At 51.4% G+C, this 26,045-nt stretch overlaps 1 long non-coding RNA gene across 2 annotated transcripts; it reads left to right on the top strand.

Moving 5' to 3' along the window:
- The first annotated feature begins 1,840 nt into the window (after positions 1 to 1,840).
- LOC119231188 (uncharacterized) lies at positions 1,841 to 25,600 on the top strand. 2 transcript variants are annotated; one of them, XR_005121888.1, is made up of 4 exons: positions 1,841 to 2,273; positions 5,244 to 5,411; positions 6,058 to 6,114; positions 25,244 to 25,600. It is a non-coding gene; the product is annotated as an uncharacterized LOC119231188 (long non-coding RNA). The 2 variants fall into 2 exon arrangements; XR_005121889.1 differs by lacking the exon at positions 5,244 to 5,411.
- Positions 25,601 to 26,045: the final 445 nt, after the last annotated feature.

Raw genomic sequence — 26,045 nt, 5'->3', positions numbered from 1 at the left:
CTCATGTCTGCTTGGGAACCTCAGCCTTAACTTCTCAACTTCAGTTCTGGTGATCTCTCAAGTGACTTTGGCCTCTAAAATATAATCATGGCACTCACAAATTAGCCACAAGGAAGAGCCCTACAGAGCACCAGATGTTTGGGAAGAAAACTGGGTTTAAGTGGACTTTTAAAACAGACATATGGTTAGATCCAAGTCCCATCTACCACTGCCCAGTGAGTCTCCCTTTCCCTATTTGGTTGACGGGTCTTCTGGAGGGAGAGGGCAGGAGGGGGCCATCATCCACCCTCTCTTGGCCGTGTCATTGCTTCCTAGACCAGGGTTGTTCTCAAACTGGAGTCAGTCCCTACTTCCAGAATGCCGCCCATATGCTGGGTCCTGAACAAGCTGTTCTGCACCCTGGGGAGCCAGGCCCCAAGGAGCTGGCACCCTACCTGGCAGCTCCCAGGCCCAGCAGGCAGGTATCAGGCCTGCTCCCGGGCTGGGGAGCCGGGGTGCCAGCTGACCGCAGGTGCCTGTGTCCTCCAGATGCACTTTCAGGTGATGGGCAGGCCTCTTGGAGGAAACTGGCCCTGAGTAAACTCTTCATCCTGCCTACCACTCTCCTCTCATTCTGAAAGCTTCAAAGAAAACCAGTTTGAATATTTAAACTTCTCCTGTGTGCCTAATAAAAAGTTCTGCACTATTTAACGCCCCAGCTATCCATTACTGTCGGGAGCTGCCCTCTCCCTCCCTGTCTTCCCCTCCCTCCCTCTCGCCCAAACCAAGGCGCAGCAAAGCCATTTGTCAAAGCCTCCAGCCGCTGGCTGCGCTTGGCTGTGTCTGAAAGGACAAGCCGCCCCACAGGGGAAGGTGGGAATGAATAAGGGGCTATGCAAATTGCTGCTTAATCTGCAGAGAAACACCCAGGCTTTGGGGAGACGCTCATTACTTCTTTTAACTGTGATTAACGGGCAAATTAAACCCAAGCCCTTAACTCTCTCCTGGCAGAGGACTCGAACGCAGGGCTCAGGGCCCTGAGGGTGAGAGAGGCCCTGGTCAGCAGCCCTGGACCTGGGAGATGGGCCAGGGAGCATAAGCGCTTGCCCCTTCACCCTCAGCAAGTGGGTTGGGAATGGGCAGAGCCCCCAAATGAGGGGGAGCAGACCCAGCACAACTAGGTTTAACATGGGGAAAGGAAGGACTTTGGGATCTCTGAGAGTTTCTGTCACTCCAGTCAGAATAAGGTGGGTGGCCCCTGGATTTGTTGTCCTCCTTTTCTCTATTGGGGGGAGGGAGGTCCCTGAACTCTCACCTGTCCGAGAACGTGTGGAGGCTGTGACCAAAAGGCTTTAGCCACAAGGTGAGTTGCTGGTCTGACCAGCCCCAAACCTAGGGCTAGAAAAGCGTGAATAAGGAACTTATATTTAGCTCTGAAACCAACCTTGAGGCTGTGAGACCAAGGGGAGTGGCAAAGGAGCAGGAAGTGGGGAGCTGAGAGTTTATGGGAGGAGAGATCCATATAGACCTGTGAGGTCTAGCAACAAGTCAGAAGGGGTGAAGACCGACACTCTTCATTTCTTACTCTGTGTGTGTGTGTGTGCGTGTGTGTGTGTGTGTGTGTGTGTGTGTGTTGAGGGGGGTAAGGTATCTGACCCAGCCCAAAACATAAAATGCACAACTTTAAGTTGACCTTTGAACTTAGGGTTTTGAGTGCAGCTCAGCTGCACCAAGTTGTTCCGTGCTGGGCAACAATCCCACCACCCATTCCATCTGGTTTTGTGGATTGTTGAATGTCAAGACCTAGAATCACCTCTAATGGCAACAAGTGAGGCGGGGCTCTGTAGGTAAGAGAGTTCTGTTTGCCATCTGGAGCCTGGACGGTTGAAATGGAGACCTGATGCTCTGGAGTGGGTCGCCTGGAAATCCTGCAGGGACTCCCCTTAAAACGCAGGCCCCCTAAGCCTGGGTGATTAGGAGGTGAAAGATGACATACAACAGTGACAGACTGTCTGTCAACCTGACAGGGCCGAGGAGAGACACAGCTCCGTATTTTATTTTGCCGTCCAGTCGATCAGTAGGTCTGTCATAGAAACCAGGCCTGACAGCTTGCTAGGCAACTCAGCTCTCTTTTCTTAACTCCCGCAGCCCAGCTCCACCATCTATTAAAACATCCCGGGCTGTCAGGGATATTAAAAGGCTCTGTCACTCCTTCTTAAAACAGTCATAAATACAATCTGGACACGAGCATTTGGGCAGGAGCCCCAGTGCTGGATGGGAAGAGACAACAGCAGGTATGCCTGCCTTTCTGGACATCTGAGGCTTTGGCACCGTTCAAACAGGGAGCCAGGGTTGGGGCTCCTTTTTCTCTCTAAGGAAGAATCAGGGCTGTCTCTAGCCTCTGGTGAGGCCTAGAATTTTGAAGAAACTGTCCTTGAGCATAGGATGTAGCCTTTCTCTGTCAACCAGAATTTCAGCTTATTTCTGGTGTCCAAAACACCTAAAACCACCTGTTCTGAACATCTGCCTGGGGCCCTGCTTTCGAGGCCTCTCCCAGTGGTGCAAGGGGAAGGGACTAAAAGGTAAGGAGAGCCCTAACTTCTTCCTTCATGATGGAGTTGCCTCCAAGATCCTCTTCCACCCTCCCTGCTGCTTGCAGCCTCTCATCTGGCCCACCTTGGTAAGAAGATCCAGAAGCTGACTTGATACTTCCCAGATATGGTCCCCAGATCCTGCTAATTGGAGGACCCCAATCAGCTCTGAATCCTTGAATCTCTTCAAACTGCAGAATCACGAATTTTTCTGCCTGGGGACCTCTAAGCTCCCAAAGAGGAAGGTCCTGTCCTTCCTATAAGGCCTCTCTCTGGTTGCTTGCCAGTAGCTGGTCCCTCTTTTCAAGTGCATCCTATTTGGGATGGTCGGTGTTTATCCAACTTGCAGCAGGGATACTGAGGCAAAGAGCCAAAGGCCAGCCACAATGCCACGGCAAACTGTGACTCTGGGTTCCAACTCTTCCACTAGGCTGCCCAGTTTGCTAAACACACCAAGGGCCCTGCCCGTGACCTTCTATGTTGACAGCAGGGCACCACCCAGGAAGACCCTGGAGTCTTAAGATGTTCTGTGTTTGAAGGCTGGAATCACTTCCCATTCCAGGGCTTTCATTTAACTTTAGGTAGTTTTAAACTACAGGCTGTGTTTTTTTGTTAACAGGGTTACCTTCTTACTAGTGTTTTCCAAATATTTCACATCAAGAAATGAGACTCTCATCCTTTCTTTCTACAAAACTTACTAAATACCTGACAGGGCCGAGGAGAGACACAGCTCCGTATTTTATTTTGCTATCCCGTCCATCAGTAGGTCTGTTTATTTCACTGTGAAGCCCCAGAGCTGGGTTTGGCGGGAAGAGGGTGAGAGGTCTCTGCTATAAGGAAGCCCTTTCTGACGACCACAGGTGCCCCACCAGGCACAGGTGAGGACATCAGTCACCCTCATGGAAGGCCTGGGGCTGACACTAGGTCACTCTCTGGAGGGCAAGCTGCAGAGGGTGGGGCACTGGGTCAGAGGACCTGAGAGTCAATGGTTTGGGTGCTTGGTATGTCCAGAAGCTGGACAAGGCCTAGCAGCTGTCCGCCAGCTGCCTTCCATGAGACCATCTTGCAATTTAATCCCAGATGGTCGGGCCCCTCACCTTCCAAGGTCACAGGGCCAGCTGCGCCTTGTGGGCAAACCCTTCTTGGCCCTGGTAGCAGTCAGGCAATGTCTGTGACCCCCCAAGCAGGATGTGGACAGGAACCTGTGAGACCCCAATAGCCACTCTGGATGAGACAGGACCAGAGTTCTCCCCTCTTGCCCTCTCCCCTCTTGCTCTTCCTGGCTTCCCCTCTCAGCAGCCCCCTTCCCTCTCCTCCCCTGGTTTCACCTGCCTTGCATTCTCCCTCCCTCTAGCGCTCTCTTCACCGCCCCCTGTCCTCCCCTCCCCCACAGCCTGCCTCATCTCCATGGCAATAAAAGGGGAGGTGGGGTGGGCTGTGCCCTGTATTTTGAGTTGCTCATAATAACCCCTTTCTCTGGAGACACAGGGGCTGCCTGTGGAACTAATCTCCCCCTGCCCATCAGCTCACAAAGGGCCAGAGAAGCCCCTCCCTCAGCCTAGGCCGCCCTCGCTGACCCCGAGCCCATTTCCGGGTGCTTTTCCAGCCCTCCAGGGCCAGCAGCTGGGCCTCTCTCACGGGATCCTGCACACAGGCAGGGTCACCCCAGCTGACCTCCCCCGAGGACAGAGGTCAAGCCCCCTCTGGGGTCTCTGATGTGATTGGAAGGGACCTGAGGCCGGGGAGGAGGGAAGGCCATGGGGGAAGGGGCCTTCTCTTCTAATGTAAAATTAAAAGACTCCCTGTGCCTTTCTGTCCGTGTCACAGGGTGGGTTGCCTGGCCTGGATCCCCGCCCTTGGGAATCTAAGCATCTTAGGCCTGGGCTAAACTCTGGCAGGGAACTTTGGTCAAACCTGAGCCCAGTGCCCTAAAATCATGAAATCCTGGCATGGGAAATGGGAGAGGCTTTCTTAGGGTGGCGGGATGGGGGTTGGGGGCTGCAGAGTCAGCCCTGGATTGGACCCTGGTGCTTGCTTGCCATGGCCTACTGGGGGGCTCCCCTGGGCCTTCATAGGCTCTCCTGTGGACTCAACTCGTAATGTACTGAGTGAGATCAGACACCTATGCTATGTCTAAGCACAGTGCCTGGCTCAGAGAGCGCACTCAGTGCCCCATGGCTGCAACTCTATTAGCTGGGAAGGGGTCCTCAGGCTTCAGGCATCTACTCAGCTCAGGCCAGGGCTTCCTTATCTCAGACTGTTAAGGATGGAGAGGACACCATCCCAGCGAAGAACACCCAGGGCAGTACAGCGAGGGAACACACAGGAAGTCAGAATGGCTGGGACTTGAGCCCAGCTTCGAGACCCCACTTTCCCCACGCACAGGATGGGAATAACAACAGCTCGCGCTCACACACCTGGGCAGGATTATTGTGACGATCGAGCATGTTAACACACACCAAATGCTCCGAAGAGAACCTGGCCGGCTGGTTCTGTTGGGCCTCCATGGGTCTGGCTTCTCCGAACAGTGCTTATTTCAGATCTACAAAGCTTTTGTCCCTACACGCCCCCTCTTTTCCAAGTCACACGCCATGTTCTGATTTCTGGTAAAGAAGAATATATGGTCACCCTTACTTGTTCGGTTTATGAAAAAGGTACCTTTTGCCTACGTAGACTGCAGCGCTGAATGAGGGACACAGCTGACCCAGGAGGGAGTAATTGGCCCCTTATAAAACAAAGCCAAGTGCGAGATGGGAGTTAGGAAAGGCCGAAGAAGGCCTGGCAGACACTGCTGCCCGTCCTCCTCACCTACCCGACTTACTGCCGGGACCATCTCAAGAGGTAATTTAATGTTCTCCCTCGGTGGCCCTGTTTCCTCCTGAAGGGAAAAATAAATAAACAAACCACCCCAGCCACCCCAACCAGCACATGCTTTATGAGCACATCGCTGGTTAGTTTTTAATGGCATAGTTATTAATATAACTGTCCTAGCCCTGCCCCGACATCTGATCACTGTTGAATTATGGGCTTTGGATTCTGTCTGCTGTTCCCAGGTTTGCAAATATTTCCACCACAAGGGGTGCAGACAGGAAGAGGGAGCCAGTCATTCACATTCAGGGAAAACCCAGAAGAACTTGGGGCCCAGGGAGCAGGAGAACTGGGGGGCAAAGCTTCAGGGTGGAGCAGGAAGGTGAGAAAGAGGGGCTGGAGGTAGACAGGAAGCCAGTGAAGGGAGCCCGGGCCTGCGAGTCCCAGAGCTCATTTCAGCGCCCATTCCAGTTCTGTGATCCAGGCCAACCTATTGCCTTTCCGGACCTTGTTTTCCCCACCTATCAAATAGGAATTTTTAAAAATTCTTCTCCCTTTTGCAACTTTCAAGCATTTATAATGTGCTAGGCACTGCGCTAAAAGCTTCACTTTAGTATTATTTCACCTAATGAGTTCTCGTAATCAAGTATAGTTTAATGCTAGTTTAATCTTCCTTTAGGGCATAAGAAAACTCAGTCCCCAGAAGGCCGGAAGCTCACCTGAGGTCACACAGCTGGTAAGCACAAATGCTGGTTTACAGCCTGGATTTCTCTGAGCCCAGGGCCCAAGCCCCACACCGGCAGGCCACCTGCTTTCCAGGGACACTGCCAGCTGTCCTGCCGTGGGGCACGGGGAGGCAGAGCACCCGCCTGGGTGAGAGGGTGCTGTGAACAGCACAGCAGATAACACATAGGGGGTGGGAAGATTTTCAAAGGGAAGGCTGGGGTGGAATGAACTGAGAGTAGAGGGCTCTCGACCACAGGGTGCTGGCTAAGGGGCTAAAGCAACAATGGCCTCAGGGGACTGGATTTAGTGGCCAGCAGTTCTCATCACAGCATGACTCACTCTAGAGGGACACTGACCACTGATTTCATTTGGAAAGTGTAGAGAGACCATGAAAGTGGACAATTTTCTCGTGTTTGAGTCCCTCCCCACCCTGCAATCAAGGGTGTTTTTTATTCTGGTTTTGCTGGGTCATCCTCTGAGGTTCTGAGCTGCGCAGGGCTCCGGGCCAGTCAGTGCAGTGGGTGCTGACGTTTCGTGTCATCCAGGACCCTGCTGCCACACAGGGTGCAGCCTGGGGATGTGAGACCCCAGGGAGAAGCACCCCTTCCCCCAGGAGCTCAGCCACAGCAGGAGTTGGTGGAGCTGGTGTAGGGGCACCGAGGTGGCCGGGGGCTGTGGAAGGCAGGCCCCCCATGCCTTTCCTGGTTCAACACAGGTTTGCTGGCCAGAGGGGCCAGCCAAGGCCAGCTGTTTGGTATTCTGCTCAGGCCTCTACATCCTGCCTCCCAGCTCCTCGGCCAGTGGGGCCGCCTCCCCCAACACTGCCTGGGCCATGCATTATCCTCGCAAGATTGAGGACCTAATGGAGGCGATCAGTACCCCGGGGAGCCACTCCATTCAAGCTGGGGAGACAGGGCAGGATTGGTTCCTTTGCCCACCCTGAGGTTGGGGTACACTGGAGAGGGTCCCTGGAACTGAGAAGGAGCTCCCAGCACCCTCTCCATGAGGGTTCTGGACAACTTCCTTCCAAAAGGTGACAAAGCCACAATCTCTCTCCTCCTCCCCATCGGACACCCTGTGGCTGCAGGGAGACCCCAGCCACAACCCGCTCTCTTAAAGGAGATTTTTGCTTGTTTGGGGGAGAGCTTGCTCTCATCCCTACCCCACCATTCTCTCCTGACTGCCAGCTGGCCAGCGCTGGAGCCAGCCCTCCACTGCCCATTGTTCCTCAGCCATCCTCCCACGGTGGGAGGTGGGGGGCTGAGCCCGGCTTCCCCCCAGGTCAGGAGCACAGGGCAGGCCCTCCCCTCCCTGGGCTTCAAAGGCCCAGAGGGACTAACCCTTGCCACTATGGGGCCTCCCCTGTGGGAGCAGTGAGGGGGGAAGCTGCCCCCACAACAGCATTCAGCAGCTCCCTGGGAGTGAGCAGAGCAGCCAGGAGGTGATCCTGGGCATGTAGGAGGTCAGACGAGGGAGGTCCCAAGGCAGAAGGCCTGGGAAAAGTCTGGGGGTGGGCGAGAGGCAGAAAGGTGATAGTTATACAATACTGCCTCTTCCAAGTGCAGCTGATACGCAGTGACACTCACGGGGGGCCAGGTGCTGTGCACGCCACACATCATGTCATCTCATCCCCACGGCGCTGGGGACTGTGGAGCTGACACTGCACAGATGAGACAGTGAGGCTCAGAGAAGCTAAGTGACTTCCCCAGGCTCTCACTGTGCGGATCTGAACAGGATTTGGACCCACATCGTGTGCCTGTGGACCCTTACACCTAACAGTGCAGGGCTGCTGTCACAGCAGGGGGTGAAAACAGACCTGGTTATGGGCTTTCACATCCAAAACACTCACCTGACTTTTTACACATCTGCAAAACATGTGTTTCTTGCCAAAGAGCATCCAGGGAGACAGGAGGCTTTTTTTTCCCCCATTGGGCACACATCTACAGGGGTCTCCCCCCCTCTATTCCCGGCCCTTCTTCCCCTTGTAAGCCTCTTTACTCCCTTCTTCCCAGGCTAACATTCTCTCCTCCCACCATCTGCTCCCAAGATGGCCGATGCTACCCACCTTGCTGCCCTGGGGATGGATGGGTCTGGGACTCATCCCTCCCCCAGGTGCTGTAATTTGAGGGGCTGCCCAACTGGAATGGACCCAGGGCCTCCCCGGGCCGCCCTCACCACTGTGAGTTGGCTGGCCTCTGCCCTCTGCCCTCTTCTGCCATTAACCCTGTCACCTGCCGGACATCAGCCCCCGGGCCCAGTCTGTCATCCGTGGCCAAAGATGGATGGGGGGCGGCTGGGAAGCATAAGCAGCGACCCCTTAATGAGATCTGGCGGGGGAGGGCTGGGCTCTACCAGCGGCAGCAGGACCGGGTTGGCAATAGCGACCCTTGTGGACTGTGACCCACTTTCTTTCTGTGGAGGGGAGGAAAGGGGAGTGGGAAGCTGCAGGGCAGGCTGGGGGGCCCCAGGGGTCGTTCTTCCCTCTCCTCCCTCTTCTAAACTAGCAAACCAGACTGGAGGGGGGAGAGATGGGTGGAGGCTGGGGAAAAAGATGGCCCCCCCCTTCCCTCATTCCTTCCCCTGGGCACTATGACCCCGGCTCCTCAGGAAGAAACGCAGACACAAAGAATCCCTCGGAGACAGGAGGCCAGCTGCCTGGCTGGGGCAGCCAGAAGGCAGTCCTGGGAGACTTCGCATCTCCTATCCACGTGCAGAGAAACTGGAGGGAGGGGGCCTTTGTGGGGTGTTGTCTATAGAGTGGGGAGCATCTCAGACGTGCAAGGAAGGGGTCCTTCTGAAGCAGGCGAAAGAGGGTGGGTGGGAGAGAAACCTCGCTGGGCCATCTCCTATACATTTTCCCCTTGGTGATTCATGGGCTTTTAAAAGAAAGATGCTGGAAAGCATCAATTCGAACCTTTTATTGTAGAGATGGGGAAACTGATGCCTAGTGAAGGGAAGAGACCCACCCAAATTAGTAGCAGAGCCAAAGCTAGAAGCTTGGGCTCCAGAAGTTCAAAGGTCATTACCTCACACTTTCCACCTTCCTCTTTGCTTCCTTTTTTTTTTTTTTAAAGATTTATTTATGCATACAAGAACTAGGGTACAGGCCAGAGGTGCGGAGGGTAAGAGGGTTCACCAGAGACAGAGCGGGGAGCAGAACAGGCAGACTGATTGAAACACCCTGCTGAGGGGAGCAGTGGGTGAGTCAGGAGAGGTCTGCTGCGCCATGTGGGTAGCTCCCTGGCTGGGGATCGAACTCATGCTACAGTGGCTGTGGACAGTTTCATAGGTTGCATCTTAACCCCTTGCACCACCAGGGAGGCCCCCTTTTTGCTTCTTACCCCAGAAATAACAGCTGCTAAAATAATCATTCCTTGTCTCCTTGGAAAGAACTTGCTCTTTCCAGTTCCTCGCCACCCCTGAACAGCACACAATGCATTGCCCAAGGACATTCAGTGGGTTTGGGGGATAAACTTGGGGAAAGGGGCGTGGGAGTGCTCCTTGAGTCATCTAGTTGGAACAGAGAGTAATTCACTCCCCAAGGACAGCAAAGGTGGGTTGAAAATAGGGTTCTTTTGGTTTGAGGTTTTTTAAGGTTGGCTAACAAGATCCTTTGGTCACTTAGATGGACATTGGCCACTGTCAGTCCCTCCCTAGAGCTGCTGCCACCTGTGATGATATCTGGTTTCTCTCCCCACTGCCTATTACAGGCTGAGAAAAATTTGTAGACAGGGTAGTATCAGGAGGCTGGGGGACAGGAGGCTTGGCGTCAGGTCCTGGTTAGCTCTTTTAATCTGCCTGGACCTCCGTTGCCTTGTCTTTTAAAGATATTGCTAGACAATGGTCTTCACACGTCTCTTAAAAGGAAACCAGAAGCAGTGCTGTCACGTGCTGGCATGCCCTGGTCCGCAGGAACCGTTATATGCACTTTCCGGTTTTGCTCTGGGTGATTTCTGGGTGGTAGCTTGAAATGGGCTTTGGTGGGAACATTTACACCATAGAAATTGGCAAACACTATAAAGACTTTTCCAGCCACACCCCCAGTGAGAGCAGGCTTCCCCACACACCAGTGACCAGGCTCTAACACAGCACATAAAACAGACACACGCAGAATTTCTGTGGCTGAAGAAAAAGTGTCCCCCAGCCCCAAGCTTTGCCCACATCTAGGACTTGGAAGCTGTCATATCAGAAGAAGCCTGAGATTAGCTCCCCCTCTAAAGTCTGCAAGTCTAAGTAATAGGCCACAAGAGGCAATGAAGAGGCCACAAGAAGAGGATGAAGAGCAATAAAGAGGCTTGGGTTTTACAAGACTTGGCTGTGAGGGCTAGTCAGCTTGGACGAGACAGGAAGAAACTCAGAAAATTGTTCCACCCTGCAGGGGCCAGGGCCTCGTGGTGGCCTCCAAAGCAGTGTCACACCAGGCTTCTCCCTTGCTGGTGGGGGGCCTGTCACCCATCTCCTCTTCCAGCGGCACCCCCCCACACCTCTCCCTCTGACCTCGGTGAAGGGGAGGGATGTGACATTTGGGTCCATTCTGATACAGAGAGAGATGAGCCCAATGTGGGGGGGAAGCCCAGTGGGCTTCACCAATATGTGATGGGGACAGTGCCAGCCAGAAGAGTTGCAAACTAGAAACCAAGCACAAGTTTCAACTCTTAGTTCCACCAGCCCCTGACCTTGACGATTTAATATATTTCAGCAACATTTCATGCTATGCTGAAATGGGGTTGAAATCATATTTATTTAAACCTGGTCTTTTCAATGGGACCAAAGCCTCCTTCGGCTTGCAGGGGAAGGGCCCACTTGACAAGGTGGTTCACTCTTACTTTCGCCCAGGTTCTATGAAGAATGTAGAGGGCAACCTTCCCAAAGATCACGTTCCTTGGGGCCTAGTAGGATCAGTCAGGCTGATTTGTTCTTGTGGTGGGGGATTGAGCGGCGGTAAGAAGAGGCAAAGCAAAGCAAATGTTTATTGCTGAAAGAGACCCAACATTTAATCTAGTGGTTTCTCTATCTACCAATCATCAGCATTGCCTGGGAATATTTTTAAAATAAAAGTTATTCCTGCCCCCAAGCTTACAGATAAAAACAAACTCTCACAGGGGAGGCATTCTGGGGTTTGGGAACCATCCCGTCCCTTCTGGGTTGCCCGCAGTGGAGCTGGGGACCCACAGTCATGGCTGATGTGTGATTTGATTTTGTCCTCTTTCCAGTTCTGAAAGAGATTTCCATGTTCCCCCTTAGCAAAGCTAAGATTTTTAGAAAGGTCTTCCCTACACTTAACCTAAACCTCTGCTGCATTTCTAGCCCTCTCATCTGCACAAAAACTTTAATGAAGATTTTCAGAGTGCCTGCACGCGCTATATCCTGGGCTTATTTCTTCAAGCCACAAAAATTAATGCAGCACCTACTAACTGCCAGGTCCTCTGTTAGCAGCTGGGGAGAGAGCAGTGAGCACAGTGGCCTTTGAGTTTGTAGCCTGGTGAACAGTCAGAATTAAACTAGCAGGGTTGGGGGTGTTAGAAAGGAGAGAGGTTAGTGGAGGGAAACCGGTGAGAGTTAGCATACTAACAATGAGGGTAGGCTGTGGCCTTAGGATGGTCCAGGCAGGAGAGAGAGGGCGGGCAGCATAAGTTCCTGAATGAGAGAACAGCATCTGTAGCGTTGAAGGTCAGACAGCAGAGTGCGCCTCCAGGAGCCAGGGAGAGCCCATAGAGCTGGCATTGTGCCCCCACGAACCTTTCTGTCATTTCTATGGCCCTTCCCAGAAACCCTCTAAACTCCTCCATGAGTCTCCGGGCTCCATGGAGCCCAGAGCCAGACAAAGAACTTTTGTCTGATCAGTTGAGCTATAATGAGAGAACGGCCGTCGGGTTCCTTCCTTCTGCACCAGCCCGGGAAGCTTTTGTAAGAGACCCCGTATTACTGACTCACAGTCAGCCACGCATTTTACAATAATTCCACAATGTCTGTCTTGGATTTCATTTCAGCCTAACTTCCCTTTCAGTTTTCTTTTTAAAAGCCTTGCCTCTTTGCTCTCATTTTACTTATCTCTTTCTTTGAAGTGGAACATGCTGAGAATATGTGGGTTTCAGGGAAATCTGCCATCCCCCGGGTCCTTCTCCAATGAAACGCAGGTCAGACTGAGCTTCGGAGTTGAACGTTGATTAGTGTAAATGCCTGCATCTTAGAAAGTCTGGCCAGTGTGCCCATCAAGGCTGCCGATCCCCTCCCTGTCTTAGTTGCTATTGGGGGGTGGAGGGAGGGGGTGTCAGACGAGGCTGGGCACAGAGGCAGCGCCAGACAGTGATGTGCCAGGCAGAATAGAGTCTGCACAGCGGCTCCAGGATGGGGGGGCAGCGGGGCGGGGGCAGATGCTGAGAGACTCACAGGAGTCATGCCAACAGATGGGTCCGCCCGGGTCCTTGACTAAACCAACTAACCCTTCCCGAGCTGATCAGCGTGCCCGACCAGAGTCCATTATTTTTCCCTGGGGTCTCAAGTGAAGCAATAGGGACCCTCCAGGAATTCATTGGTCAATGCTAGTTTGGTGGGTGAGGGTGGGAGGTCAGAGTGGACAGTCTCCAGGGTGGGCTTGCTCAGATCAGCCCTTGGGAGCTGAGCCAGGCCAGGCAGGGGAGAAGGGTCTCCTTGGCATTCTCCACTTACCAGGCCTCCCTGCCTGCCAGGCTGCTGGTGTGCAGAGCCCAGCCCCCTCCCCAAAGAGCCCCTGAGAGGGGCCAGGAGTGGGGGGAAGGCCACCCGTGGCCTTGTGAGGCTGAAGCACAAGCTCCTTCCTCAGCTGCCAGGGAAGAATTTAATTACCAATTAAAGCCCCCTCCATCTGTTTCGGGCCTGCCAGAGAGCTCTCTCTACCCTTTAATTACATCTCTGACAACAATTTAACTCAATTAGCTGGTAAACACAGCAGAATGCAGGCAACCCAGGGCACCCTCTTGTCCCTGCCATCTGTCTGTCCGTCATATGCCTTCCTCACTCGCTCTCAGTCTGTCCGTCCTGCCCCTACTTCCCATCCCATTCTGACCACCCCCTCGGTTTTCTCTTTTCCTTCTGTCTATCTTCTGCAGCACCTCTGGTCTGTCTCCTACCCGCCAGATCCGTCCTCCATCTCTGTCCTCCCATTTCCTTTCCCATCTGCTGTCTGTCTGTCCCTCTCCTCTGCCCTGTCATGACCCCACCATTCCAACCCTCTGTGCCCCTCTGCCAGTCAGCCTGCAGGCTCCTCCTTTACCTGTCCTGCTCCCAGGCTTCTTGGCCCTCGGCATCCCTCTTGCATTGAACCAACTCCAGTCCTCACAGCATCTTTCTGGTTCCCTGTCCAGTTCTAGGTTTCCTTTCTGGTCTTATCTACTTAGCACTGACAAACATGGGCCCTACAAGTACCAGCGGCTGTGGTTGGGGCTCATGCTTTTCCAGTCACTGCCCAAGAGCTTGATGTAGATTACTCTGTTGAGTCTTTACCAAAATTCTGTGAAGTAGATATAATTGCTCCCATTTTATGAAAGGAATAATTGATGCCCTGAGAGATTCTGCGGCGTGCTCAAGGTCGCAGCGCTCGCAACTGATAGGACTAAGATTCAAGGCCGATCCGTTCACTCCAACACTGAATGAAAAAGATGGCCCTGTAAGGGGTGCAGCTCTGTGGGGACCAGAGAGGTTATCCCCAGAGGGGCCTAAATGTCTGGGGGGAGGCTCTGTGTTGCTGACATGAAGGGCGAAGCAATAGGTTCCCAGTTGACACTGGATGAAAATCAGGGACCATTTTGAGAATCTAACCCCACTATTTTTGCTGGAGAGAACCTTCCAGAGGCTGGTTTGCCACTGTGTTGAGGAAGTTTCTTAGTCCCCTGAAAAAGTAAAAAAATAAATAATCCTAAGGCCCCAGGAGTAGGAGAGGAGAGGGAGAAACAGTAGCCTATAATTATCTTAGCCGGCCTCTCCAGGAAGGGGGGGCACTGTGGAGAAGGGCAGCCTGATCTGTCTTGTGGACAGGCAGGGGCATGATGGAGACCCCAGGTCAGCCAGCCAGTCACATGGTTGCGGCTCAGGCAGACCCCAGCCAGATAAAACTCATCTGCTTTCTTCCCCCGTGCTTCCTCGGCTGACTAATCATTCTTCCTGTGATTAAAACAGAAAAGAACTGGGGAGGGAGGGTGCAGACTGCCACAGAGAAGGGGAGCTTATTTCTCATCTGTTTTCTACCTTCCTTTGGTTTAAAGATTTGCCGTCCATCCTCGGGGGTTAGTTTCACTTGGGATACAGAACTCACAAATACCACGGACATGCACGTCTACTTGCTTTTTGCCACCTTAGGAAAAAGTGCTGGGACCCCAAGGAAAGTCTTCAAATGCAGGCATCATGGTACTCTGAAAGCAAATGCCAAATGTGGGTTAGATTCGGGCCAGGTGGGGAGACTGGTACATTACCTAGAATTTCCAAAGTTACAGATGTCTCGAGGAAAATCCCATTCTGCAGGCAGGTATGGATAGTTCTTGGCAGAGGCAACCAAGGGGAAGAAGGGAAACCAGAAAAGAGACAGAGAGAACTCTAAATGAGGAGGCTCCACATGTAGGTTTGCTATGTTTTCAGTCTAGCAGTGGGGTTGTGGGCAGTTTCTGTAAACATGAAGACCACAGAATAATGCGACTGATGGGTTGTCTCTTTTTTTCTAAACAGAAACATAATTACCTAGAATTTCAGAATTCAAGGAACCAGAGAGTTCTGTTTAATCCAGGGCCCTGCAAGAATTTTTATTACAGTAGCCCTGATAATATCCTTTGAACATTACCAGGGACAGGAAATTCACTAGATAATCCCTTCCCATTTTCAGACTATTTTAACATTTAGAAAATTATTTCTCATATTAAGTCTCCCTATAATTCCCATCCCCCTGTCCTACTTCTGGGACATATATCTATAGGTCCACCATGAGAAGCCATGGAGACTCTTCCTCCCAGTTCTAATGCCAATCAAATGTCTAGAAGACCGCCAAAGGGAACCCGGGGTGGGGGGTTAAATACCCTAATTCCTCCAGCTATTCCTCTAGTGCTCTCATTCCAGAAGTTCTCTATTCTGTCTCTCCAGATCCTTTCCTTTGCAATGCTTTTTCTTTATAAAGGCTGCCGAGGCCTAAACTGAAAGCTGTAGATTAAGTCCACTGGGCACAGGATGGAAGAAGATTATCACTTCCCTTGTTTTGGAGATGGTATTTGTATTAATGCAGCTCAGAATCTGTAATTATTTTGGCAACCACAGAGTCTAGTAGCTTCTATATCATATCTTCATATTGAGGGTATATTTAACTAAATTTATTTCTTTTGATATATGCCCCCCCCCCCCTTAGCTTGTGTCTTCCTCATCCCTATTGATAAGGAAGTTACTGGGATTAAGTGAATGCTTTATGTGATTAAAGATAAAGCATATCATTTAATCCTTTAAAACATCTCACTCAATTCTTTTAAGATTATTTATTTATGCATACAAGAACTGGGGTACAGGCCAGAGATGCAGGGGGTGGGAGGATTCACTAGAGACAGAGTGGGGAACAGAACAGGCAGACTGACTGAAATACACTGCTGAGAGGAGCAGCGGGCATGGCAGGAGAGGTCTGCTGCGCCATGTGGGTAACTCCCCGGCCAGCCAGGGATCAAACTCATGCTGCTGAGGCTGCAGATAGCTTCACAGTGCAGTGCTTAACCCCTTGCGCCACCAGGGAGGCCCCCTCTCACTCAATTCAATGTAACACTGACGAAGCCTGTATCATGTTTCATTGTGCTCAATTTGGACCAAAGCTTCCAAGCCACTGATGTCTTAGAGCCTGCGTCTGTCACCAAAATATTAACCAGCTCTGTATCCCCTGAAGATCTGATGAGCTTATCTTCCACACCTTCACCCTATCCCTGATAAAGTATTGAAGAGTATTGTCCCTCCTGAGAGGACTATTTTGAAAGAATCAACACTTAAATGAACCTCCCTCCTTCAAGTGGAGGCTATAGTTCTTTTGGGGATAACTTTTTATTTTAATAAATTTCAAAGCATTATTAAGGACTCCAGGGGCCTCCCCTGGTGGCGCAGCAGTTGAATGCTGGGTTGCGAGGCTGCCTGCAGCTTCTGCAGTGCCGGTTCGATCCCCGGCCACCAGCGAGGGTCCCACAAAAAAAAAAAAAAAAAAGAACTCCCATATACACATTACCCAGATTCATTCATACTAATATTTACCTCCATTTACTTTATCCTTAACCTGTACACATGTTTACCTATGCATATTTTTACAAACTTTTTTCAGATTACCTAAACATTCTTTAATGTTTAAAATTTTATTCACTTATTTATATTTTTACATCATTGTTCATTTTTTTCTTTTCTAAAGATTATTTATACATACAAGAGCTGGGTGTAGGCCAGAGGTGTAGGGGTGGGGAGGGTGGTAAGATGATTCACCAGAGACAGAGTGGGGAGCAGAACTGGCAGATCTACTGAAATACACTGCTGAGGGGAGTAGCAGGCGAGTCAGGAGAGGTCTGCTCTGCCATGTGGGTCAACTCCCCGGCCAGGGATCGAACTCGTGCTGCAGTGGCTGCGGATAGCTTCATAGTGCTGAGACTTAACCCCTTGAGCCACCAGGGAGGTTCCATCATTGTTCATTTTTTGTACAATGTTTGGTTTCTCCTCTCAGGTGTAATCCCCACAAAATTCCCACCACCAAGTCACCCATGAACCATGAACCATCACCACGGTCTCTTGTGCTCTTTCCTCCCCTGCTTTGATCCCTCTCCCTCCTCCCTGCAATACCTCTGATTTATAATTTACCTGCTAGTTTTGTCTTTTTTTTCCTTTCTGATCCCTTATATGGTTTCCCCACGTTCCTCCTATAAGTGAAACCATCGATATTTTTCTTTTTCCTTCTGACTTAATTCACCTAGCATAATCCCTTCCAGCACCATCCATGTTACCGTAAAATGTGAGTTCATCTTTTTTGATTGCTGAATAGTGTTCCATTGTATATATATTCTATATCTTGATCCAGCCATCTGTTTTGGGGCATTTAGATTGTTTCCATATCTTAGCTATTGTAAATAGTTTTTTTCCCAACCTTTTTGAGAGTAAGTTGGAGACAATGTGCTCCTTTACCCCTAAATACTTAGTATGCATTTCGTAAAAACAAAGATATTCTCTTACACAAACATCAGTATCATCACCAAAATCCAGAACTTTAATATACTGCAAGACGATTATGTAATTCACAGTCCATATTCCAATTCCATCAACTTTCCCAGTAATGTCCCCCATAGTTGTTCCCAGCCCCCACCTCCCTCCAACCCCAGTCCAGGATCCACTACAGGATCATATATGGCATTCAGGGGTCATGATCTTTAGTAGGAGGTCACAGTTTTGTTTCAACACTTGACTAAAATCAGTTTGGAAAATTTTGAAAAATGCCAACCTAAGGAAAGCAGTCAGCCCATCCCTCCTTCCAAGGATGAAGCCCTGTACCTGCAAGGCAGCAAAAAACAAGTGATCTGCAGATTCAGAAGGCAATTCCTATGAAGCCCTGGCATGTGTTTTGAGTAACATAAGCACTTGGAAGGAGTGCAGCCCCCAGTGAGACTTTGGAGGGAATATCCTCCAAGGAAGGAATGACTCCTGGGCATTTTCTTGGAAGTTTGCCTCACTGCCTGATAGCCCAGGCACACGCCATCTTAGAAAACAGGTCTCTGTGATAGGCACATTCTTATTGGTTCGTTGTTAAAATGATGAGCTGCTGGAACTTCCGGGTTTTGCCTCCCAACCAAGAAGGGCTATTCGTTCTTGCTATATGATGAACCTTAACTTCTAAGAGCAGTCTTTTTTTTTTTAAGATTTATTTATGCATACAAGAGCTGGGGTGTAGGCCAGAGATGCGGGGGGTGAGAGGATTCACCAGAGACAGAGTGGGGAGCAGAACAGGCAGATTGACCGAAACACACAGCTGAGGGGAGCAGCAGGTGAGACAGGTCTGTTGCACCATGTGTGCCAGCTCCCTGGCAGGGAATCGAACTCGTGCTGCAGTGGCTGTGGATAGCTTCATAGATGCTGTGATTTAACCCCTTGCGCCACCAGGGAACAAACCATCTTCTTAGCCTTTGCTCTTGCTATCCATTCCTCTCTTCAAGCCACTCCACTCATCCCTCACTTCCTTAGAGACCATGGCTCCATTGGGGTTGGAGGGGACCCATGCATCCAAGTCCATCAATCCTTCCAAGCTGCGTGTTGAAAGCACTTGATGTCCACACTACTTATTTAGCAGTTGGAACCTAACTCCTTAGACAATGTGTCATTTTAGTGTATCTACTCTTTCTCATAAGATAGACTATAAACTCTTAAGAGCAGACGTCATATTCCTATCTCTTCCATCTTATATTTAATGTGATGCCATTTATATAACTGGAACTCAATGTATGTGCAGTGATGGGAATCATGGAATTTGTTTGAAAAGAGTCAGCTGAATAATAATAGCTGCTAACACATACTGAGCACATAATAACCATCAGGCACAGTACTAAACTCTACGTGGATCACTTCATTTATCCTTTCTACAACTCTGTGACCACAGAACTATAATCCACAGTTTACTGATAAGGAAACTGAGGCTCAGAGAGGCTAAGTACTTTGCCCACGGTCATCTAGCAAGTGAGAGGAGAAGCCAGGATTCAAAGCAGATGGTTGATTTCAGTGTCCCTGCTCTTGTCCACTATGTCATGGCCACAGAGAGGATAACTCCCCACTCCCCACCCCTCCCAGACCTTAAACAGGGATGCTGATAATGATAAATAAAAACTTTCCACGGAAAATGGGGCTCTTATCTGTTTGGCCAGTTTTCTCCAGTGTTAAATAACTTCACTCTTGCAAAGCTCTTCAAAATGTACAAATTCAATCCTTTCTTGTAGAAGATAAAATGAGCTGCAAAGTTGCATTAACATGTGACCCCGGCTTTAAAGCACTACTTTCTTCTCTCCACTTTGTGTTTTGGCAAGGAATAGTAAATAGTAAAAGGGAAGTCTCTAACTGCAGAACCGTCTGAGTTTACAGTCCTCTCCTAAGCTTCTGAATCCCAAGTTAGACCAGAAAACTGTCGTTTTCAGCTTCCACCTTTATTCCCAGTGGACTAGGGCAGGGGATACAGAGGGAGGTGAGAGAGTAGGGCTGTGTTTTCTTACAATTCAGGTCAGGTTAGGTGTTCGCAAGGGGCTTTCAGTTCCCCCACCACGCCAGGAACAAACGAGAAAATAGGATGCATTGTATGTGTTAAGACTGTTCACACAAGACATCCCAGCAAGGCAGATCCTATCACAGCCAGCTGATGTCACGAAGAGAGGAGGGGAACATGGAGTCAAGAAACAATGGAAGAAGAGACAAAGAGAATGGAAGGAAGATGGAGCAAAAAATGAAGATGGGAAATATGTCTGAAAGGGTGACAGCAAAGAAAGAAGGAGAATTTGAAGCCATAGTCTTTGGCCCACCTCCTTTCTCTCATCCCTAAACCCGGGGTGAACGTCTCTGGGCCATTTCTACCATCCAGAGGGGACAGACGCCTTCGCCCTCCCACCTCTGGGCCCAAGGCTGCAAACCGGTGACTCCAATCGTCCACAATTTGTGCATTTTTTCACCGGTTTCCCTAGGAGTTGCCTGTTTCTTGGGGCCATCCTGTTCCCTGCAGTCCTCCGGGACTTCCCTCTCCCAGACCCCAGCCAGGCTCCAGCAGCCCCCCTCTTCCATCCCCCCCATCTCTCCGGAGGGGCTCGCGTCTCCCCGATGCGCTCAGTCTCTGTCTGAGCCATCCATCAAGGGTGGCAGGCTGAGGGAAACATGAAAAAGAGCCTATTTGGCTATTAACATCCCCTCCCGCTTTGTTGTCTCTCTCCTCCCCACTCCCCTTCCAGCCGCCCACCCCACCCCTCCCCTTCCCCTTTTGCGAGAGACAAAACCAGACTGACAAGCTGAAGACTCAAACATTAATCAAACTGCGCTCCGGAACAACCTTTCCCTCGCATTAATAAATACATTTGCGGCCCCTCATTGGACAGTTGGCCTAATTTGTTTCTTTTTTGCGGGGTGGGGGGAACGGCCGCGCCCGCGCCCCCCGGCTCCCAGCAGCCCCGTGCAAAGCAGATGTTTCGCTGCGGACGCGGAGCTGCGCCGAGCTGCGCGCCCCGGAGGCCGCGGTTGCCATGGCGACGGCCGGGCCGCCTGCTGTCGCCGAGCACGCTGTCTCGCCCGCTCAGTGATTACCTCCATCTCCGCAGCGTTCGCCATACGGCCCGGATTCTAATCAGATCCCCTCCCCTCCCCCTCCCTGCGGCCTGGCAGAGCCCACCCGCCTCTGCCCAGCCCACTGCCCCCTTCGGCTCCCGCATCCTGGGGGCTCATTAAGAATTGCCGGTGCATCCCTGAGGGTACCGAGAACAGCGGATGCGAGAGAGCCCCCCTGCTCGCCAGCCTTTGGGAATGACCTGCGCAGTTAGAAAGAGCTTCTGTGCCCTGAGGCTATCTCCCGTGGCACTGGATGGAGCCTTGGGGTGCAGTTCTCTTTACTGTCTTCTGGTGACTCATCTCCCCCACTCCCCGCTTCTTGGTTATGTTGAGGCCACCACGTCAGGCCCCTTCCCCTGGACAGGACTCTTCCATTATGGTTCTGGAAGGGCTAGGCCTGATCTCTCCTGCACAGACCGGAGGTGAGGTGGGAGTCTGGAGCCGTCAGTACTCCAGCGGTGCCCCTGGCTGGCCCTGGTGGTCACTCAGAGGTAGGGGAGTCCGGAGGCGCTCATATAATGCCAGCTGGCCGGGGCTAGGCCCCCGGTTACTCTGATCATCTCCCCACCACACACACACACACACACACACACACTTTCCATGCTCCCAGGTTGAGGGGGTTGGTCTGTGGAGGTGGTCTCAGATGTACCTCCAGGTAGCCCGGCAGGTCAAGCACTGAGTCCGTTCTTCAGGTTTGGTGGTAGGCAAGGGGCAGCTGAGGCTCAGGGTCAAGACTCAGGGCCTTGGACTAGAGGTCTTTCTGTTGGGGGCGAAGATTCCTTTCCCTGGGACAAGCCCCCTCCCAAACATTCCTGGTGCCAGGAGAAACAAGGCAATGACAGAGACGACAGGCAAAAGAGGATACAGGGGCTCCTTGCAGGAGACTGAGAAGAGACCCAGGGCAGATGCCATATTCCAGGCTAAATCACTGGCCTGGAAGCAAAAGGACATTTTGTTTGTTTGTTTGTTTGAAGGAGGGACTCCCTCAGAGGAATCAGAAGTGGAAAAATTCTACCAATGCCACAGAAAGCTTGTTAAAACCCTCCTACAACATCGGAGATGCCAATGTCTCTCCCCCTCCCACGTTTGCCTGCAAAGACCTGATCAGTGTCAGCGAATGAGAAGAAATGCTACTCTGAACTCTCCCTCCTGAGTCCAGTAGGAACCTCATGTTAGAGCTGCAAGGGCTTGAAAGTTAGACCGATCCTTCACTTTAGGGATGAGCCGATGGAGACCCAGAGAGAGACCACAGCTGGCCCAAGACGCCATCGAACATGGCTCTGCTTTCAGCCGGGCCCTCCCCTTCCTCAGAGGCCACTCTCTGGGAAACTCTGTTTCCAAGAGGCACAGGCAGAATCCCAAAAATGTCAGGCCTCTCCAAGCCTGGCGGCGGCCTGTCTCCTGAAAGCCTGTCACCTGAAGGCAGCCTGGCTGGACTGACAGCTCCCCCCTACCCCCACCCCACTGGCCCGGGCCTCCCTCGGGGTGATGGTGGGGAGGGAGCTTTTGTGGGGCCTCCCTCCATCGATTGTCTGCAGCTCTGTCTTTGTCTGTCTGTCAGTCAGAAGTGAACCACTGTGGGGAGGGGTCAGGCTGGTTGGTGGAAGGGGAGAAAGAGGCCTGTCCCTGTCATCCAGGGATGGGGAAGAAGGCGGCTAGTCCAAGGTGGGACAGGGCTCTTTCAGCCTCCTCATCCCCCGCTCCCAACTCCTTGGCTCCCCTAGAGAATTCCAGGCTTTGCTCATTTTAGAACCAGAACGGCAAGTGTCCACAAAAACCCTTCTCCTTTCCCTGTGGGAAATCTCGTGTTCCCAGCAGAGGTCTGACTCAAAACCATTGGGAAGGAGGTTCCACTGTGCCCGCCCCCCCCTTCCACTCATCTGCCTCTCTGGCTTCACTCCGGTGTTTGCCTATCTCCCCGAACCCCCTTCCTCAGACTCCCCAGGCACCCCTATCCCCCCACTGCAATCACACACATATCCATCCCCTGAGAGCCCCTGTTTTCAGGCTGCCCAAGCGCCAGCAGGACTCTGCTGCATCTCCCCAGATTGCGCGGTTTCCAGTCTCCCCTTGCTCCCCCTGCACACGAATCTGCCTCCCCAGCTTCAACTGTTTTCAGGCTTCTCTCTCTGCCCCCCTGTACACAAACTGTCTCCCCAGATCCTGCTGTTTCCAGGTTCCCCCATGTTTCCCCAGTACACAAATTGGCCTCCCTGGGTTCAGCAGTTTCCAGAAGCCCCTTGCTCTCTCACTAGGCAGTTCCATCTCCCCAGATTCAGCTGTTTCCAGGCTCCCCTCATTTGCCCTGTACACGGATACCTCTCTCAGGTTCTGCTGTTTTCAGGCTCCCCTATTTCCCTGGTACACGGATCGGCCTCTAGCTTATGTTGATCCCAGCTGCCTAAGGGATTCAGCAGGTTTAAGGAGAGAGGAAGGAAGAAGTGAGTCAGAAAGAGGAGGAGAAAGGATGTCATCAGGGAAGCTCCTTATTTCTCTTGCAGCCCAGATCCTAAGTAGCTTGCACACAGCTGCCTCTGGGCCTCTGACTCCACAAATACGTCCCTTGAGTCAATCTGCCCCGGAATACCCCAATTCACTCCTCCCTGCTGCTGTGCAGGGTCTGAGCTTTAACCTGAGTATCCTCTGGAGAGCCTCATTCAGCAAGGCCAGTGAGTGCTCTTGTCCAGCCTGGGGCTGTCAGGCTGTCGTGGTGGCCCAGCCTCCCTGTCCCTCCTTGCTAATCCCTCCTGACCTCCCCACCTGCTGTACCCTAACTTTTCTAAATTTATTCATTTAGAACTTAAAAGAGTCTTCAACTACAACCCCCAGAACAAAGGGGCACAGAACTAGAGAGCCACACTCCCTCCTCCCCCCAATTTTTCAGGAGGGAATAATATTAATCTCAGGCCCTGGAAATCCATTCTGGGCCTGGTATAGCATCCAGACATGCTTCTCCAGCCTTTGTAAAAACCGGTTTCATCCTTGTTGCATAAAAACAGCCTCCCTGTTTTTAACAGCATCCCAGTCCGCCTTGGGGGACAGAGGGAGGGGTTACAGTGTTCTGCAAGGTTTTCCAGGATTCTTACCTTCTAAATATTGCCCCCAAAGTTTCTTCTGGAATCTGGGGAGATGTGTCCGATTCTCCATTTCCTCCCTCCACTCCCATCCACCTACCATTAGCCTAAGGCTAGCAATTTTGTCGTTCTAGATAACGCATCTTGCCAGCTCTGGCAAACATTCTGGGTTCACCAGGAAACAGATCGGAAGGCAGGGTCCAGAGCAGTGCCCTCACAGCAGAGAGACCTATCTCCAAAGGAAGCCAACACCAGGGTTCCTCCCTGCTGCTACCCCAAGACCAGAGAGCAGCTTCAGTATCCCCACCTGTCAGGTGGGGTGACAGTACCTGCCTACCTCCCAGCTGCAGGGAGTGCAGGACAGTTACACATGTAGAAGACATGCAGAATTCCTTTACGGAATGTGACAAATGTGAGTTATTTACATAAGTTCTATTAAAAGAAAGCAGAGCAAGAAGCTATTCTGTATTTTGTATATAAATTCTCTGTTGTTCGAAAACAAATGCAGCTGATAGCATTCATTATTAATTTCATTATTAAAAAATTTATTGGAATTGATGTACCTAGAAACTGTACCAGATACCTTATACAGTGTAGTTGCAGATATGCATTGAAAAAGGAACTTAAGGGCCTCCCTGGTGGCTCAAGGGGTTAAGATGCAGCACTATGAAGCTATCCACAGCCACTGCAGCATGAGTTCAATCCCCGGTCAGGGAGCTACCCACACGGCACAGCAGACCTCTCTTGTCTCACCCACTGCTCTCCTCAGCAGTGTGTTTCAGTCAGTCTGCCTGTTCTGTTCTCCACTCTGTCTCTGGTGAATCCTCTCACCTCCCCACACCTCTGGCCTGTATCCCAGTTCTTGTATGCATAAATAAATAAATCTTTTTTTAAAAAGTAAAAGTAAAAGGCACTTAAATGGATGAATTTCAATCTATGTAAATTTTACCTTAATAAATCTGATTGAAAACATGCAAAGAAAACTTTTGAGTCAAGAGCTATGCTTTTGTTTTTTAAATTGCCCAGGAAGACACTCCTTGTCTTTGGGATTCTATATATAAATATTAGGTTCTGATGCTCTGCAGAAAGCATGGAGTATGGGGGGCACAGAGAGGCAAGCGGGGCTTCAGGAAACTCTTATGTCTGGCCCAGCTCTCTCACTTGCTAGCTGTGTGACATTGGGTAAGTCATCCTTGGCGCTTTTTCCGTCACGGAGGGTCTCCAGCGTGCTCTCTCAGAATCACTCAACTTCCCAGCCACCCCCGGGGGACAGGTCACATCTCTTGTTGAAAGGGCTGTCAGATTTTCTTGCCTGTATTAATCAGGACCCCGTTTCTCCGAATAGTTGTCCTGGTTCCTGGGGGGTCCCCCCCTCCCCGACCCCACCCGGGGGGTTCCCCCCAACCCCGCTCCAGCAAGGCGCTCACGCCTCTCACGTGGGATCCCTTCCCCTCAAGGTTGCGCTCTGCCGCCTGGGGGCCTCTAGGGATGGACTCCAATGCTCCGCTCTTTGGGAGAAGTGCCATGCGGCAGGCGGTAGAGATGCCCTCTAGATCTGGCTCCTGCAGGTCTTTCCACAGACCAGCCTGTCCCCCAGGCGCAAAAGGATGGCGGTGGGGCTTGTCTTACAGCGCCATCTTCTGGGCAGACCGGGGAGAGCCAGCGCGTCTTGCTGTCACGCAGGGAAGGCTGGGATAGCACTTGGCGTCAGAAGTTTTGCGTTTGTTTTTAATCTTATTTGCTTCCCCATAACAGAATGCCGGATTCCTGACTTTGCCAGATGTCCCTTAGGAGAGAATGTTCCAGAAGCCCTTCAGTCTTCTGAAGAAAGGCTTGGACTCTCTGGGGCAGTGGTGCTAGTTCCTAACCCACTGAGAACAAGAAGCAGTTCCAGATGGAGACATGAGTTCTAATCACCCCATCAGGAAACTCCTGTCTCCACACACCCCCTCCACGTGTCCCCAACATACCTGCTCCAGGAACTGTGTCAGTCACCAACACGAAGCTGTTGCCTGAAAGTCTCCATGATTTTCAGAGTTTTCTTTCTACCACAAGTTTTCACGGATAAGAACTCACCACAGCCATGAAAATCAGATACTTTTTTTTTTTTTAATAGAGGCATGTTTTTCTTTATTTGTTTGCTTGTTTGTTTGTTTTGTTTATACATGCACTGGGCACAGTCAGAAGCGCAGGAGGGTGAGAGAATTCACCAGAGCCAGAGCGGGGAGCAGAGCAGGCAGAAGGACCGAAGTACACTGCTGAGGGGAGCAGCGGGCGGCAGGAGAGGTCTGCGCGCCATGTGGGACCCTCCTCCGGTGGCCGGGGAGCAGCCGGGGATTGAACCGGCGCCACAGAGGCCGCGGGCAGCTTCGCAACCCAGCGATCAACCGCTGCGCCACCGGGGAGGCCCCAGATACTTATTTTTAAAGCCTTGAAAATCAATTACCTGGATGAGGAGACAGTGTGGTCCTGAGAAAATGAAATCATATCTCTCTTGTTACTTTCTTACTACAGACCTATTTGCTGTTTTTTTTTTTTTTTTTTTTTTTTTTTTTTT

Source organism: Talpa occidentalis, unplaced genomic scaffold (genome assembly GCF_014898055.3).
Source record: "Talpa occidentalis isolate TD23 unplaced genomic scaffold, MPIMG_talOcc4v2.1 talOcc4.7, whole genome shotgun sequence".
NCBI lineage: Eukaryota > Metazoa > Chordata > Mammalia > Eulipotyphla > Talpidae > Talpa > Talpa occidentalis.
The sequence above is the reverse complement of the archived record's forward strand: the minus strand, read 5'-3'. Positions and strand labels throughout refer to the sequence as shown.